Source organism: Helicoverpa zea, chromosome 6 (assembly GCF_022581195.2).
Source record: "Helicoverpa zea isolate HzStark_Cry1AcR chromosome 6, ilHelZeax1.1, whole genome shotgun sequence".
Classification (NCBI taxonomy): Eukaryota; Metazoa; Arthropoda; class Insecta; order Lepidoptera; family Noctuidae; genus Helicoverpa; species Helicoverpa zea.
The window spans coordinates 6,835,633-6,841,868 of record NC_061457.1 but is presented as its reverse complement, the minus strand read 5'-3'; positions in this window follow the sequence as shown (position 1 = coordinate 6,841,868).

The following is a 6,236-nucleotide window of genomic DNA, read 5'->3' as shown; positions in this document are numbered from 1 at the left end:
GTACGTAAATCCAACCACACAATCAATACCTATCTATTTAGGTTAGGCCTTTTCAAGTTCAATATTTCTGCAAAATTAAAATATATAAAATATTCGTAGTTCTTATAGGTAGAGAGTATGGGTACTAACTTAAAAATATCGTGTTGGGTGATATAAAAAAACCTGTTGAATGTTTTTCTTTTTTAGGATTCCGGAAGTTTTTTAGTTTATTAATATTAACAGGTAATTGGTCTTTTTTACCAGCGATAGAATCTCATGAACCCTAATAACAGGGTTTTATATGTTTTTCACATCAAAATAAATAAACGCATAGGTATCACTAATAAATCACTAAGTATATTTTTATCACATTTTATTTAAAATTCAGTTACTTAACACCCGCCTAAGCCCCGGCGGCCGTGATGTCTTTCATTCACGTCACCCAGCGTCTACCGCAGCTGCTGGGATGAGCAGTGCAAATTCTCCGCCACCGCGCCTCCTCCTCTAGCATGAATGCTTTGCAGAAGGAGGCGACGGCATCCCATTCCCTCTCGCCCCGGACCATGGCCTGAACCAGGGCCAGGACATGTGTTACCCTCTGTTATAATAATCTGTCTTATCTTACCATCATCATCATCCTCCTGCCCTTATCCCAATTTTATTTGGGTTCGGCGCATGCATGTTTTGTCCCTCCACACTCTTCTATCTACCGTCACCTCATAAGCAGCATTCTTTTTAACCCTAATCATATAGACTTTAACACAATCCATCCATCATTTCTTTGGTCGTCCTCTTCTCCTATATTCGTCCACGTTCATGCTCAAAACCTTTCTCACAACCTGACTCCGTATCACATACCCATACCATGACGGCAGGTTTACTGGTGCCACTTTCAAATTTTATTTGAATTATATGACATTTTGCACTGGTTGGCGATGTTTTTGTCTGAGATATGTGTTTTTATTAATTTTGTAACACGGTGTAAAAAGCTGACAATGCAGGCGGTACTGCCTACTTGCACGTGAGTAAGAATTTTGAACGTTCTTTGGAAGCTTTTATACTCATATAGTACCGGCAGCAGGGCGGCCGCGACCGTGTCTGTGACCGCTTGCATACAGACAGCCGCGGTATTACACCCACCAGCCGGTTCGCTGTTATTCCTGCTGCAGGCTTGCATAAATTTCCTATTTGTATTGTGTCGGTAGCCGGTAACATAACTGTACGGTAAAAAAAACGTCGGTGGCATGCTGCCGACCTCGTCGTAATCCTATCGTATTCAGTGTGAGTTAGTATCACTTTGCCTACGCCAAATCTCAGAGAAGTGGAAAACTCGCAGTTGGCTTTTCTAGGTACATAGTTAGGTACTTAGAGGCATAAACTAAATATCTCTTCCACACACAGTGGAATTGTAGCACGCTGAATAAACTAATCTCCCAAAATAAGCGCAATGGTACTACTCACAAAAAAAAAACTTGAATAAAATTACTTGTAATGACGGCTTCCGAACTGACGTGACTTGTCTAGTTGAACAAATCGTTTTAAAAATGTAAAACTTTTCAAAAAAAGCGATTATTTTATAGTAAAAACGACTACTACTGAAACTTTGGCCAAATCAAACGGATGGTGTCTTAAAGCCTACCGAGATTGATTTCAGTAGGCACAAGGCACTTAGAACCATGAAGAACAAAGTGGGTGTAACCAAAGATAAACAATCTTGATAGGTCATGTCCACGGAGGAAGGAATATTGTTCTCCATGGGTATCCTTTTTACTAAAAACTCTGGCTTTTTGTTCAATACCTAAGAATAAGAATAATTTTATTTGTATGAAACACGGGGTACACAGATGTTACGTTAAACGCGTATAAAACTGAACGTAACGTACCTACATACGTAAAAATATTAGGTTGGTAGGTGCCTATAAATTGTCACATCTTCTTTTCTAACTCCTTTTTTTTGTTTCAGCTGAGGAAAATGCCTGACGCAAACACACACCGCCCGGGGAAACGGTGAGATTGTGTGGGGCTTGCACCCACTAAAAGCCTCAGCTTTTGTGCCTCGTCTTCTGCCTTTTTTGCATGTTTCATCATCATCAGCATCAGCCTATCGCAGTCCACTGCTGGACATAAGCCTCTCCAAGTGCACGCCACGTTTGCATGTTTGCTTCGCTTCAATCAGGGGCCCGATTCTCCTAAGTTAATAATGTCAACATTGAATAGAAATCGAATCGCAATATGATCGCAATAGCAGTTTTAACCATATCGGGCATTCTGCTACTAATATAAGACCAAGTATCAAGATCGTATTCCAACGACATTCGATTGGTCTGCTATTTTGGTGTTTTTGGTCTATACGGTACTTTGCTCTACAATCATATTGCAATCGTAAATCATTTGCAGACAAAATGATTCATTATTGAATGACAGAAAATGATAAAAACGTTTATTTCAAAGAAAAAATAGCGGAATGCCACATACACTTCAAACGTAATCGAGTCATGATTGGATCGCAGTCGAATGTGAATCGACATACGATTAAGTAAAATTAGGAGAATCGGGCCCCAGGTAACATTGCGCCCGATTGGATAATGCAATACCTACCCTCGCTCCGCTATCCATCCCCTTGATATCTTAAATATACATTTCCGATTACTATTTAGGAAATGAATAGATTTCCTAGGAAATGTGTCTAATGTAATTTATTTTAAACATTTCCGGGTGGTTTTAGGAATTACATAGATTTCCTAGGAATTGCATACAATGACGGATTACATACATTTCCGTTAACATAAACAAACCAAACTTATTATCGGTAAATCTATGATAGCCACAGATATTAAATCTAATCTGCGACTACAGCGCCAGAACCGACAAAGTGGGACTAATCAGCATTGTCATTTATAGTCTGTTTTTTTATCTCGTAGACTAAATTGACACTTGAAAATGTGAAACTTACAAATAATGTTGCTAGCTTTTTTGTGCAGTGTTGTACTTACGATACCGGTTTGTTGAATCGTAACTTTTTATCTATAATAGACGAATTTAATATTCATTCAAAGTTTTATATTTACAATTCACGTACGTACACAGGGCTGCACGACGTGCTACAAACTGCCAGGGATATCTGACCACGCAACGCCATGCGTAATCATCAAGAATAAGCCCATTATTTCAGGATGACTTATTGTCAAAAAACGATACTTGATTTTATTAACGCTAAGTTTCGGTCGTGCCACGTCACTAGTTAAGAATTTGCAATAAACTGACCACACTCGTAATGTCAGTTTAGTCTACGATGAGTCTACGAGATTAAAAAACAGACTATAGTGATCTGTGTAATGTCTGTGCATAGCATAGATATAATATTACTAAACAAGATTGCGCACGCTCAAAATATATATTTACGAAAATGAACTCTATTCTAACGCAATAAGGTACTAAATTGGTTGCATAATACACAGAGGCAAATCCGAGCCGAGAGGGATAGTTCGAACGGAGGCTGTTTGTCTCTTTCTAACACCTTGCCAGCATAAAAAAATGTTGTGATTAAAATTTTGGCTTCCCAAAAAACAATTGAATCACTTATATTTTTATCTTATTTTAACAATTGTAAGTCAACAAATTAATAACAATCGCATTAATTTATTCGTATTTATTATTAAAACATAAACAACATAAAATTTTATTTTGCTTTTTTTTATTTTCTAGCGGTAACCCTGAACATTCTTCTTCTTCTTCTTTCTCCTGCCCTGTTCCCAAATATTACTTGGGGTCGGCGCAATATGTCATTTTCTTCCATTTTCCCCTGTCACTCGTCATACTGACACTCACTCCCTTCCTATTCATATCATCTTTCAGGCAATCCATCCATCTTTTCTTAGGTCTTCCTCTTCCTCTCCATCCATCTACATTCATACTTAGCACACACTTTGTTGCATGCGTATCATCCCTCCTCATTACATGTCCATACCACGACAATCTTCTACTTCTCATCTTTTCTGTAACTGGCGCTACTTTCAGACTTCCTCTAATGTAATCATTCCTCACTTTATCCATTCTTGTAACACCACACATCCATCTCAGCATTCTCATTTCTGTTACATGCACTCTCTTCTCGTCCGTCTTTTTCAATGCCCAACACTCCGATCCATACAGGACGACAGGTCTAATGACGGATTTGTAAATTTTGCCCTTCAGTTTGAGGGGCATCCGCGGGTCACAAATAGCGCTAGTTACCTGTCGCCACTTCATCCATCCAGTATTGATCCGATGCGTAACGTCCCTGTTCACCTCACCGTCACTTTGGACGAGTGAACCAAGGTACCGGAAGTCGGAGCAAACTGGTAGGGGCATGCCGGCTAGGGTTATGGTCATGGGTCCCGAAATACCGCCAAAATCACAATGAAGGTATTCGGTTTTACTCCTGCTCACCTTTAAACCCACTGTCTCCAGTCTCAGCCGCCATGCCTCCAGTCTACTCTGGACCTCTGGCCCACTCTCCCCCACCAGAACAATGTCATCGGCGAAAAGCATACACCAGGGTGCCTCCTCCCGCATATCTGCCGTAAGCGCGTCCATTACAAGCAGGAAGAGATACGGGCTGAGGGCCGACCCCTGATGTAAGCCAACACCTACATTGAAGCTGGTGGTACTGCCCGCTGCGGACCGGACTTCTGTACGGCATCTGCCGTACATCGCTCGGATCAACTGCACATACTTCCCTGGTATACCTTTCTCCTCAAGGGCCCACCACAAAACCTCACGAGGCACCCGGTCATATGCCTTCTCGAGGTCAACGAACACCATATGCAAGTTTTTGTGTGCACCCCTGTACTTTTCGCACAATTGGCGAATACAGAATATAGCGTCCGTTGTACTCCGACCAGGCATAAAACCGAATTGATTTCGTGCGATATCACTCTCTTCTCTCAGCCTCCTTTCAATAACTTTCTCCCACACTTTCATACTATGTGACATTAGCTTTATTCCTCTATAGTTGTTGCAATTCAACACATCACCCTTGTTCTTAAAAATGGGCACCAGGAAACTATTGCACCACTCGTCTGGTATAGTTTCCTCTTGCAACAACTTATTGAAGAATAAAGCCAGCCATTTCCATCCATCCATCTTTAATAATTTCCACACTTCCACTGGTATTCCATCTGGCCCTATCGCTTTTCCATTTTTCATTCCATTCACTGCTAATCTGACCTCATCCTCACATACATTTCTTACAAGGCCCTCGTTCACCGCTTTATGATGGAGCACACCGCTCCACTCATTTTCTTCATTCATCAGTCTTTCAAAATATTCCTTCCACCTACCTTTAATCTCCACATCATTCGAAAGGACCGTTCCGTCTCCATTCTTTACACACCTTATCTGGCATACATCTCTTGTCATTTTCTCCCTAGATTTAACCAATCGGTAAAAGTCATTTTGACCAGCTGGGCTATCTAGGGAGTCATACATCCTCTCGTGCGCTTTTGCCCTTGAAACAGCCACAATCTTCTTTGCTTTCTTCTTACATTCATCATATTCAGCCTTTTTTCGTGCTTTTTCACTATCATCATTGTCTTCCGTCCGCTGCCATTCCTTGAATTTCATCTTCTTTTCCTTTAATACACTCTGCACTTCTTCCACCCACCACCAAGTTTCCTTCTCTATCACTCCATTCCCTTTTGATTCTCCTAGAATGCTTCTTGCCGCTTTCCTTATACACGTCGCCATTCCACTCCAGCATTCATTCACATTCTTTTCATTCATTTCTCCCATTTCAATCATCTTATCAACCACTACTTTTCTAAATTCCCGGGCCAACTCAGCCTTCCCCAACAGATGCCATTTGATTTTGGGGGGCCGTCTCTCTTTGGCTTTTGGCCGGGAAGTTAAAATCACATCCATAATTAGGGGTCGGTGCTGCGAGACTACAGCTTCGCCTGGTATCACCTTGCAGTCTTTGATGTTCTTTAAACTACAAACATTCTTGGCGCGTAATCAGCATTTAAAATTTTGTTTATATTTTTTTGTATTAAATCAATTTAAACTATTAAAATGGTGAAAAAGTGTTGCGTTTCTACTTGCAAAAGTGAATCCTATGGTGGTTGCAATATATCGTTCCACAGGTTAGCCTATAATAACATTTTCGTAAATCAAACAACTAGGGTGCCCATGAATTCTTGTAATGAGTCAAAATAAGGGTGATGGATTTTAAAACTGTTGTACTATTGTTATAGCTTCCCAAAAAATGAAGAAAGGCG